Source organism: Rhinoraja longicauda, chromosome 12, assembly GCF_053455715.1.
Source record: "Rhinoraja longicauda isolate Sanriku21f chromosome 12, sRhiLon1.1, whole genome shotgun sequence".
Lineage (NCBI taxonomy): Eukaryota > Metazoa > Chordata > Chondrichthyes > Rajiformes > Arhynchobatidae > Rhinoraja > Rhinoraja longicauda.
In genome coordinates this window covers 53,674,929-53,687,265 of record NC_135964.1, presented here as the reverse complement: position 1 = coordinate 53,687,265, position 12,337 = coordinate 53,674,929, and the positions used below count along the sequence as shown (strand labels likewise).

The 12,337-nt window shown below is 49.5% G+C and overlaps 1 protein-coding gene across 2 annotated transcripts in view; it reads right to left on the bottom strand.

The window, feature by feature from the left end:
• LOC144598618 (1-acyl-sn-glycerol-3-phosphate acyltransferase gamma-like) overlaps positions 1-12,337 on the bottom strand; it is a 30,627-nt gene extending 18,290 nt beyond the window's left edge. The window contains exon 1 of one of the 2 annotated variants that reach the window (XM_078408826.1): positions 12,182-12,337. The gene's annotated coding sequence lies outside the window, so the exon portion shown is untranslated. Of the gene's footprint in view, positions 1-5,010; positions 5,117-12,181 lie in introns of those variants that run through there. The other variant, XM_078408829.1, reaches the window with a different exon arrangement.

Below are 12,337 nucleotides of genomic sequence, written 5' to 3'. Positions count from 1 at the left end.
TGGGTTATGCAGCACGCCCCCCCCCCCCTCCCCTCAGACACTGTCCTGACCACTCCCCGGGTATATGGAGCCCCTCCCTGTAAGGCTTCCATAGTCACGCAGCATGGAAACAGGCCCTGCAGACCAACATGCCAACTAAGGTGCCCCATCAAAGCTAGTTGTTAGTTCAGAGATACAGCGTGGAAACAGGCTCTTCAGCCCACTGAGTCCACCAACGACCAGCGATCACTTGTACGCTAGTTTTTAGTTTTAGTTTTAGTTTTAGAGATACAGCATATAAACATGCTCTTCAGCCCACCGAGCCCACGCCGACCAACAATCATTTGTTCTATATCTCTCTACGCCATCATCTGCATCCTCCATTTGTTCTAAATCTCTCTACATCATCGTCCATATCTCTCGTTTCCCTCTCCCCTGACTCTCATTCTGAAGAAGGGTCTCGACCCAAAACAGCGCCCATTCCTTCTCTCCAGAGATGCTGCCTGTCCCGCTGAGTTACTCCAGCACTCTGTCAAACGTCACCTATCCATGTTCTCCACAGATGCTGCCTGACCCGCTGAGTTACTCCAGCACTCTGTGAAACGTCACCTGTCCATGTTCTCCACAGATGCTGCCTGACCCGCTGAGTTACTCCAGCACTCTGTGAAACGTCACCTATCAATGTTCTCCACAGATGCTGCCTGACCCGCTGAGTTACTCCAGCTTTTTATGTCTGTCTCTGACCAGCGATCGCCCGTAGATCGACACACAAAACGGTAAGTGCACCACAGCGGGTCAGGCAGCATCTCTGGTAACAAGGAATAGATATCGTTTCGAGTCGAGACCCTTCTTCAGACTGTGGTACTGGTTTATTACATCACATTTGCCAAGATGCAGTGAAAATATTTCTTAGGATGTTATTCAGGAAGATTATACCATACAACAGACAATAGGTGCAGGAGGAGGCCATTCACTGTGATCATGGCTGATCATCCACAATCAGTACCCCGTTCCTGCCTTCTCCCCATACCCCCTGACCTCGCAGGCGGACACAGCGGGTCAGGCAGCGTCTCTGGAGAGAAGGAATGGGTGACATTTCGGGTCGAGACCCTTCTTCAGACTCAGACTCAGACTCCGCTATCATTGAGCTCTATCTAACTCTCTCTTGAAAGCATCCAGAGAATCGACCTCCACTGCCTTCGATGGCAGAGAATTCCACAGATTCACAACTCTCTGTGTGAAAAAGTTCTTCCTCATCTCCGTTCTAAATGGCCTACCCCTTATTCTTAAACTGTGGCCCCTGGTTCTGGACTCCCCCAACATTGGGGACATGTTTCCTGCCTCTAGCGTGTCCAATCCCTTAATAATCTTATACGTTTCAATAAGATCCGCTCTCATCCTTCTAAATTCCAGGGACAGCCCCAGGAGTGCAGCTTTGTAGATGTCGGTTTGGCAGCAGCTCTGCCCAAGGTTTCAAGATTGCTGAGGGTTGCAGTTCAGTTTCACCTGACAATAAACTAAACTCTCACAGCCTATCACACAGACCAGACTCCCCACCACCAACTCCATCTGCACTTCACGCTGCCTCAGAAAAACAGCCGCCATAATCAAGGAGATGAGGAGGAATTTCTTTAGCCAGAGGGTGGTGAATCTGTGGAATTCTTTGCCACAGAAGGCTGTGGAGGCCAAGTCAGTGGATATTTTTTTAAGGCAGAAATATTAAGATGGATATTTCTAAGGCAGAGATTGATAGATTCATGATTAGTACAGGCTTCAGAGGTTATGGGGAGAAGGCAGGGGAATGGGGTTAGGAGGGAGAGATAGATCAGACGTGATTGAATGGCGGGGTGGACTTGATGGGCCGAATGGCCTAATTCTACTCCTGTCACTTATGACCCTGAGGACCAATCACACCCTGGTTATTCCCTCCTCTCCCCTCTCCCATCAGGCAGAAGATACAAAAGCTTGAAAGCACATACCACCAGACTCAGGAACAGCTTCTTCCCCGCTGATATCAGGCTTGTGAATGGACCTCCTGAAGTTAGGGTGTGGTCCTGATCTCCCAACGTCACACACTGCGGACATTGGACTTCTTCTCTCGTACTGTCATGCCACAATAATGTAAAACTACATCCTGCTCTCGGCTACTTTTATTACTTAGCTTATTTTATTAGTGTCACGTGTACCGAGGTGACAAACGTTTTGTTGCCTGCTATCCAGTCAGCGAAAAGACTGTACGTGATTACAATCAAGCCGTGGATACGGGATAACCGATACGGTAGGGAGGGAAATTGGTCATAAAACACAAGAAGATACATGAAATTAAAGTGACGAGTGGAAAATATACAAAATAAATAGGAATTAAATAAGTTAAACAAAAGGAGAAGGAGGGCGACTGTTGGCACAGCGCCAGAACCACAACCGTACAACGTCCAGTGAATTCCAATAAGAGATAGTAGTTCGTAGGTCTCCAACGAGGTAGATGGGAGCTCAGGGCCGCTCTCTAGTTGGTGGTTCCCAGTTGCCTGATAACAGCTGGGAAGAAACTGTCCCTGAATCTGGAGGTGTGCGTTTTTACCACATTACTGTACCTCTTCCTGATGGGAGAGGGGAGAAGAGGGAGTGACCGGGGTTTGAATGACTCCAATGAGGTCAGGACCACTCTCTAGTTCATGGTAGGATGGTTCAGGTGCCTGATAACGACTGAGAAAAAACTGTCCCAACTAACTGACCCAGTTAGTTTAGTTTCTCTAACTGTGTGTGGCTTGTTTATACTCAAGTACAGTGTGAAGCATAGAAACATAGAAAATAGGTGCAGGAGGAGACAATTTGGCCCTTTGAGCCAGCACCTCCATTCATTGGCTGATCATCCACAATCAGTAACCCGTGCCTGCCTTCTCCCCATATCCCTTGATTCCACTAGCCCTTAGAGCTCTATCTCCTGCACCTATTTTCTATGTTTCTTTTAAATTCATCCAGTGAATTGGCCTCCACTGCCCTCTGTGGCAGAGAATTCCACAAATTCACAAATCTCAGGGTGAAAAAGTTTCTTCTCACCTCAGTTTTAAATGGCCTCCCCTTTATTCTTAGACTATGGACCCTGGTTCTGGACTCCCCCAACATTGGGAACATTTTTCCTGCATCTAGCTTGCCCAGTCCTTTTATAATTTTATACGTCTCTATAAGATCCACTCTCATCCTTTTAAATGCCAGTGAATACAAGCCCACAGTCTTTCCAATCATTCCTCATGTGACAGTCCCGCCATCCCGGGGATTAACCTCGCGTGATCGGAGTTAATTGGACAGCACGCTAACAGAAGCTTTTCACTCTATCTCGCTACACGTGACAACAATAAACCAATTACAACAACAGCCAGCATAAAGGAGAAAATAAACCGACTACAGAATATAGTATTACAGCTAAACAGTATGTGCAGGTGAAGTGGATGTGGAGAGGATGTTTCCACTAGTGGGAGAGTCTAGGACCGGAGGTCACAGTCTCAGAATTAAAGGACGTTCTTTTGGGAAGGAGATGAGGAGGAATTTCTTTAGTCGATGGGTGGTGAATCTGTGGAATTCATTGTCACAGAAGGCTGTGGAGGCCATCAATGGATAATTTTAAGGCAGAGATCGATAGGTTCTTGATTGGTAAGGGGTGTCAGGGGAGCACGGTGGGGCAGTGGTAGAGTTGCTGCCTTACAGAGAATGCAGCGCCGGAGACCTGGGTTCCATCCCAACTACGGGTGCTGTCTGTGTGTTCAGTCACGGTGGAGCGGTCAGTCACGGTGGAGCGGTCAGTCACGGTGGAGCGGTCAGTCACGGTGGAGCGGTCGGTCACGGTGGAGCGGTCGGTCACGGTGGAGCGGCCGGTCACGGTGGAGCGGTCAATCACGGTGGAACAGGCTGCAGGCCCCTCTACTGCCACTAGCTTTCGGTTTATTGCCGTGGGTGCCAAGGTACCGTGAAGAGCTTTGTTCTGCGTGCCATCCAAGCGTGGTACACAAGCGTGACGTCACCACCCCTCAATTCACAAGTTCAATCGTCATTGGAGCAGAATTAGGCCATTCGGCCCGTCAAGTCTTCTCCGCCATTCAATCATAGCTGATCGATCTTTAGTTTAGAGATACAGCGCGGAAACAGGCCGTTCGGCCCACTGTGTCCGTGCCGACCAGCGATCCCCGCACATTAACACCACCCTACACCCACTAGGGACAATTTTTACATTTACCAAGCCAATTTACCTACAAACCTGCACGTCTTTGGAGTGTGGGAGGAAACCGAAGATCTCAGAGAAAACCCACGCAGGTCACGGGGAGAACGTACAAACTCCGTACAGACAGCGCCGTAGTCGGGATGGAACCCGGGTCTCCGGCGCTGCATTCGCTGTAAGGCAGCAACCCTACTGCTGCGCCACCGATCTCTCCCTCTTAATCATTCACCAGCCTTCTCCCCATAACCCCTGACACCCGTACTAATCAAGAAGCTCTCAATCTCAGCTTTAAAAACACATAATGACTTGGCCTCCACCACCGTCTGCAACAATGAACCATCCTGTCACCAACTAGAGAGCATCCTGACCTCCCATCTACCTCACTGGAGACCCTCGGACTATCTTTAATCGGACTTTAATCTGACTTTATCTTGCACTATACATTATTCCCTTTATGTGTAGGTAGGAACTGCAGATGCTGGTTTAAACCGAAGATAGACACAAAGTGCTGGAGTAACTCAGTGGGACAGGCAGCATCTCTGGAGAGAAGGACCCGAAACGTCTCCCATTCCTTCTCTCCAGAGATGCTGCCTGTCCCGCTGAGTTACTCCAGCATTTTGTGTCTATGGTCGGTTATTCCCTTTATCCTGTATCTGTACACTGTGGACGGCTTGATTGTAATCACATAGTCTTTCCGCTGACTGGATAAAACGCAACAACAAAAAAGGTTTTTCATAGTACCTTGGTACACGTGACAATAAACTGAACAAAAGCTAATTCCACAGATTCACCACCCACTGGTTAAAGAAATTCCTCCTCACCTCCTTTCTAAAGGCGCGTCCTTTTATTGTGAAGTGTCCGGTTGGTGCAAGATGAAGGGAGAGCCGCCCCACCGATTGCATGGTGGTGGTGAGACGGATATCTGCACCACCTGGGTCAAGCAACACTGAAACACAACATGGCAGAGAGCTACGCCCTCTCTCCAAAGCAATGAAACCCCAGCGTCTGTACATCATGAATATTTAAACTCTAATGATGGATAGTTACACTAAATTGGTCTCTCTGTACCTGCTTGACTGGAATTTGAGATGAGTAATTCTGAAATTACCCAAAGTCATCAGCAGTTTTGCAAGACAGTCTCTCAGTAACAAACACTCTGACGGCTTCCGTTTGGGATATTTTCTATGTGCCGAGAAACCACGTTCTATCTCAGAATGTACGTTGTACAGCACAGGGACAGGCCCTTCGGCCCACAATGGCCATGCTGAACACAACGGCAAGTTAAACTGATCTCCTCTGCCTGCACGTGATCCGTATCCCCCCATTCCCTGCGTATCCATGCGCCCAAAACCCTCTTGAACGCCACTATGGTATCTGCCCCCACCACCACTCCTGGCAGCCCTGAGATCTTATCGAAACGTATAAGATTATTAAGGGTTTGGACACGTTAGAGGCAGGAAACATGTTCCCAATGTTGGGGGAGTCCAGAACCAGGGGCCACAGTTTAAAAATAAGGGGTAGGCCATTTAGAATGGAGATGGGGAAAAACCTTTTCAGTCAGAGAGTTGTAAATCTGTGGAATTCTCTGCCTCAGAAGGCAGTGGAGGCCAGTTCTCTGAATGCATTCAAGAGAGAGCTGGATAGGGCTCTTAAGGATAGTGGAGTCAGGGGGTATGGGGAGAAGGCAGGAACGGGGTACTGACTGAGAATGATCAGCCATGATCACATTGAATGGCGGTGCTGGCTCAAAGGGGCGAATGGCCTACTCCTGCACCTATTGTCTATTGTTCCTGGCACCCACCACCCTCTGTATAAAACACTTGCCCCACGCGTCTCCTTTAAACTTTGCCCCCCCCTCACAAATCTATGGCCTCTAGTCTTTGACATTTCCACTCTAGGAAGAAGGTTCTGACTGTTTACCTTATCTACACCTCATAATTTTATATACTTCTATCAGGTCTCCCCTCAACCTCTGACACTCCAGAGAAAACAATCCATGCTTCAAATAGTCCAACTATGGCACTGAACTTTGACAAGTTGAGGATGAACTGATCATAACACAGATGAGTTATTTCAAGATCAAGAGGGTTTAATTGTCACATGTACCGACTATGGTCCAATGAAATTCCTACAGGCAGCAGCTGAACATGCCTGCAAACACAGGACGCATAGATAACATAATAAACAAAAAAACATCAATGTTTTGTAAAGGGCTTCTCTCCAAGTGAAAATGTTGCTTCTGAGGTCCCTCTGAAATCGCTCCCCTGTCCCGTTAACCCTGCGCCCTCTAGTTTTAGAATCCTCTACCCTGGGAAACAGACTGTGAGTGTTCACTTTATCCATGCCCTTCGTGATCTTGTACACCTCAATAAGGTCACCCCTCAGCCTCCTGCGCTCCAAAGACAAATATCCCAGTCTATCCTGCCTCACCATGTAGCTCAGGCACTCAAATCCTGGTCAACTCTACCCGAGTTTAACTTGAAGGTCGACACAAAATGCTGGAGTAACTCAGCGGGTCAGGCAGCATCTCGGGAGAGAAGGAATGGGTGATGTTTCGGATTGAGACCTGAAACGTCACCCATTCCTTCTCTCCCGAGATGCTGCCTGACCCGCTGAGTTACTCCAGTATTTTGTGTCGACCTTCGATTTAAACCAGCATCTGCAGTTTTGTTTTCCTACCCGAGTTTGACTTGATTGTATTTGATTGGATAGCATGCAAAACAAAGCTTTTCACTGTACCTCGGTACACGTGACAATAATCAACCTAAACGTCCTTAAAAATCCTTAATACAAAAGCCATTATTAGTGCAAAAAGCCTGAAGTCCTTACAACAACCAAAACAACACCAGCAGAACAGCATTGGAAATGATGGGCTGAATGGCCTCGGCACTAAAGCTGTGGTTTTGGAGTTGCCATTGTCCTTCCACTTATTAAATGTCATCGAGTCTGTCGACTCTGAAAACCTCTGACACCAGAAGACCAAGGCATTGGTGAGAGAAAGTAGAGTACAACAGCAATCTATCGAGAAACACAACGGGCGGCACGGTGGTAGAGTTGCTGCCTTACAGCCAATGCAGCACCGGAGACTCGGGTTCGATCCCAACTACAGGTGCTGTCTGTACGTTCTCCCTGTGACCTGCGTGGGTTTTCTCCGAGATCTTCGGTTTCCTCCCACACTCCAAAGGCGTGCAGGTTTGTATGTTAATTGGCTTGGTAAATGTAAAAAAATAATTGTCCCTAGCGGGGATAGTGTTAGTGTGCGGGGATCGCTGGTCAGAGCGGACATGGTGGGCTGAAAGGGCCTGTTTCTGCGCTGTATCTCTAAACTAAAACTAAATGTCAACTTGGTTGACACAGCCAAGTTCAGTCAAAGGGCCTGTTTCCGTGCTCTGTAACTCTTTCAAAAACTCTTAAAACTGCGTACAGCTCTATAAAATTCTTGAAGGTGTTAATGAGACTAAAATGAACAAATCCCCATGACCTGATGAACTGTATTCGCTGTCTCAAAGGAGGTAGCTATGGGGATGGTGTATGCACACGACAACACCTGCCAAAACACCAACGATTCAAGTACAGACCAAGAGAGTGCAAAAGTAACCTTGCCGTTAAAAAAAAAGAGGAATAGATAAAAGAGAGAATTATAGGCCAGTTAGCCTGACATTAGCAGCGAGGAAATAGTCCTTATTACAGAGATGGTATCAGCCCAAATTAATAAAGTAGCGGACAGAGTCAAAGTGGATTTATTAGAATGAAGTGACATTTGACAGGCCGGTTAAGAACAGTTTGAGGTTAAAACTGCAGGAATAGATTAGCCCGAGTCGGTTTATAGTCGGCTCATTTGCACGTGGCATCCGAGCTTTGTCAAAGTAGCACAAGAGGCTGTTTACCCAGAAATAGAACATACGGCCACAATAGAAGGACTTTGCACACTTCTCGTCCACTCTACGATAACAAGGGCATCATTAAGCTGGAAAGGGCACAGGAAGCATGCAGGTACAGCAGGCAGTGAAGAAAGCCAATAAAATGTTGGCCTTCATAACAAGAGTTGAGTATAGGAGCAAAGAGGTCCTTCTGCAGTTGTACAGGGCCCTAATGAGACCGCACCTGGAGTACTGTGTGCAGTTTTGGTCTCCAAATTTGAGGAAGGATATTCTTGCTATTGAGGGCGTGCAGCGTAGGTTTACTAGGTTAATTCCCGGAATGGCGGGACTGTCATATGTTGAAAGACTGGAGCGACTAGGCTTGTATACACTGGAATTTAGAAGGATGAGAGGAGATCTTATCGAAACGTATAAGATTATTAAGGGGTTGGACACGTTAGAGGCAGGAAACATGTTCTCAATGTTGGGGGAGTCCAGAACAAGGGGCCACAGTTTAAGAATAAGGGGTAGGCCATTTAGAACTGAGATGAGGAAAAACATTTTCACTCAGAGTTGTGAATCTGTGGAATTCTCTGCCTCAGAGGGCAGTGGAGGCCAATTCTCTGAATGCATTCAAGAGAGAGCTAGATAGAGCTCTTAAGGATAGCGGAGACAGGGGGTATGGGGAGAAGGCAGGAACGGGGTACTGATTGAGAATGATCAGCCATGATCACATTGAATGGCGGTGCTGGCTCGAAGGGCCGAATGGCCTCCTCCTGCACCTATTGTCTATTGAAAGATAAGAGGATGTGATCAAGAGAGAGTTCGATTTAGCTCTTCAGGCTAAAGGAATCAAGGGATATGGGGGAAAAAGCAGGAACGGGGTACTGATTTTGGATAGGTAGACACAAAATGCTGGAGTAACTCAGCGGGTCAGGCAGCATTTCGGGAGAGAAGGAATGGGTGACATTTCGGGTCGAGACCCATGGGTCTCAACCCGAAACGTCACCCATTCCTTCTCTCCCGAGATGCTGCCTGACCCGCTGAGTTACTCCAGCATTTTGTATCTACCTTTGATTTAAACCAGCATCTGCAGTTTGTTTTTCCTACTGCTTTTGGCTGATCAGCCATGATCATATTGAATGGCGGTACTGGCTCGAAGGGCCAATTGGCCTACTCCTGCACCTATTTTTCTATGTTCTATGCCGTGTCTGGGGGGGTTTGTGTTGTATAGAGAGGGAGGATAGAATGGGTTTCCCCCCCTTCCCCCGGAGTGTAGGAGACTGAAGGGTGACCTGATAAAGATTTTGTAAAATCATGAAGGACATATATACATACGGTGAAAAACCAGAGTCTTTTTCCCTAAAGGGTAGGGGAGTCTACTATTGGAGGGCACAGGTTTAAGGTGAGCGGGTGAAGATTTAAAAGGGAGGAGCAGCTCATTCACACAGGGTGGGGATGTATGGAACGAGCTGCCAGAGGACATGGTAGGGCATGTACAACTATGACATTTAAGACAAGTGGGCAGATACATATGCTGGGTAAGGTTGAGAGCAATGTGGGAGCAATGTGTGAGCAGTCGCTCGGTGAGCACAGACACGTTGGGCCGAAGGGCCTTTTCCTGTGCTGAACAGCTCTATGACTATCGTCCTGCCTGTAACAAGCAGGCAAGGTAGACACACAATGCTGGAGTAACTCAGCGGGTCTGACAGCATCTCAGGAGAGGAGTAATGGGTGACGTTTCGAATCGGTTCTTCAGTCTGAAGAAGGGTCTCGACCCGAAACGTTACGCATTCCTTCTCTCCCGAGGTGCTGCCTGACCCGCTGAGTTACTCAAGCTTTGTGTGTCTACCTTCAATTTTAACCAGCATCTGCAGTTTTTTTCCTACACATGCAGGCAAGGGTTGGTTTACAGCAGAAAGTAGAGCTGGGTTAAATATTTTGGAAGAGAGGCTTGACTACAGTAAAATATAAAGTTTATTACTGATAAGCAGGAAGAGATATATTTTAGGAGGACAACAAGGAATGGTTAAGGCCTGATCATTGAGCGACTTTTCTAAACGTTCAAAGGTCGCTGATGGAGGCAACGCAGGTAGTTTGGGCCATGAGGGAAAACGCGGTGAACCAGGGCACAGGGAATAACACCGACATTATGGTACAGCTCTATCCATAAATGGATGAGGCCACATCTGGAATATTGTGCCCAGCTGTGGTTGCCCCAGGGCGCACGGTGATGGAGGAAGAAGCCCAGGTGGTTTTCCGTGTGTGGGAAGGAACTGCAGATGCTGGTTTAAACCGAAAATAGACATAAAAACCTGGAGTAACTCAACGGGACAGGCAGCATCTCTGGAGAAAAGGAATAGGTGACGTTTTGGGTTGAGACCCTTCCTCAGACTTCAGACCCAAGAAGGGTCTCGACTGGAAACGTCACCCATTCCTTTTGAACATGCTTCCTGTATTAGGTTGACCAGAACTACAGAGATAAAAGATCAGCGTTATTTAATTGAATGGAAGAGGAGGTTCTTTCTTCTATTTCTGACCTACCCCTGACCTCATATGAATCAATCTACCCATGACAACATGACCAGCCCAACAGTTCAGTTTAGTTTAGTTTAGTTTATTGTCACGTGCACCGAGTTACAATGAAAAGCTTTTGTTGCGTGCTGACCAGTCAGCGGAAAGACAATACATGATTACGATCGATCCATTTACAGTATACGGATACATGATAAGGGAATAACGTTTAGTGCAAGGTACGGTCAAGGATGGTCCGAGGGTCACCAATGAGGTAGATAGTAGCTCAGCACTGTCACCCTAACGCACCAGCACAGAGAGATCCAAGAGTCCCTCCACCTCCCTGCTCCTCCCTGGATGGGACAGGTTTGGAGGGATATGGACCAAATGCTGGCAGGTGGGGCTAGTGTAGCTGGGACATGTTGGTCGGCGTGGGCGAGTTGGGCCTGTTTCCACACTGTATGATGCTCCAAACTCCCCTTTTAAACTTTACTTTCAATAGACAATAGGTGCAGGAGGAGGCCATTCGGCCCTTCGAGACAGCACCGCCATTCAATGTGATCATGGCTGATCAATTTCAAGACACAGCGCGGAAACAGGGCACCTCAGCCCACCGAGTCCGCGCCGACCAGCGATCGCCCTGTAGACTGGCACTATCCTACACACACACACTAGGGACAATTTACAGAAGACAATTAACTTGCAAACCTGCACATCTTTAGAGTGTGGGATGAAACCTGAGCATCTGGAGAAAACCCACGCAGTCACGGGGAGAACGTACAAACTCCGTACAGACAGCACCCGAGGTCGGGATGGAACCCGGGTCTCTGGCGCCGTGAGGCAGCGGCTCTACCCACTGCGCCACCGTGCCCTACTCCCATTTCCATCCACTCCCACTTTCCCCATCACTCTCCGTCCCCTCCATAACCCTCGTCCTCCCCTCCCCCCTCGTCCTCCCCTCCCTCCCCTCCCCACCCCCCTCGTCCTCACCACCCTCCCCACCCCCCTCGTCCTCCCCACCCCCTCGTCCTCCCCTCCCTCCCCATCCCCCTCGTCCTCACCACCCTCCCCACCCCCCTCGCCCTCCCCACCGCCCTTGCCCTCCCCACCCCCCTCGTCCTCACCACCCTCCCCACCCTCCTCGTCCTCACCACCCCCCCTCGTCCTCCCCTCCCTCTCCTATTCTCCTCTCCCCATTCCTTCCCCTCTTCCCCTCAATTCCCCTCCCTTCGCCTCTCTCCCCTCCCCTACTCCTCTGTCCTCCCACGCCCCTCCCCTCAACTTCTCCCCTACCCCGCCCCACTCCCCAAACCCCTCCCCCCTGACTGTCCTCACGACCCTTCCCATAACCCCCCCCTCCCCTAATCTCCTCTCCCCATCCCTCAACTACTCTCTCCCCTCCGTCCGTCCCCACACTCCCCTCCCCTCATCTCCCCTCCTGACACCTCTCTCCCCTCATCCCTCCCTCAACCCCTTTCCCCTCCCCTCTCCTCACTACTCCACATTTGCCTCACTCCCCCCCTCTCCCCCTCCCCTCCCCTCCTCCCCTCCTCCCCCTCCCCCCCCCTCCCCCTCCCCTCCCGCGGTGCCGGTGCCAGTGCCGGTGCCAGTGCCTCGCCTGTCCGCTGTCCGCTGTCCACTGTGCGCTGTGTCCCCGCCTGTCCCGCGCTGTGTGTCGGTGTCTCCGCTCCGACCGCAGGCCGCGCTCCCTCTCTCTCCCTCTCGCGCTCCCGCTCCCGCTCTCCCCGGGCGCGTCCGCCCAGCTCCCGGGGCA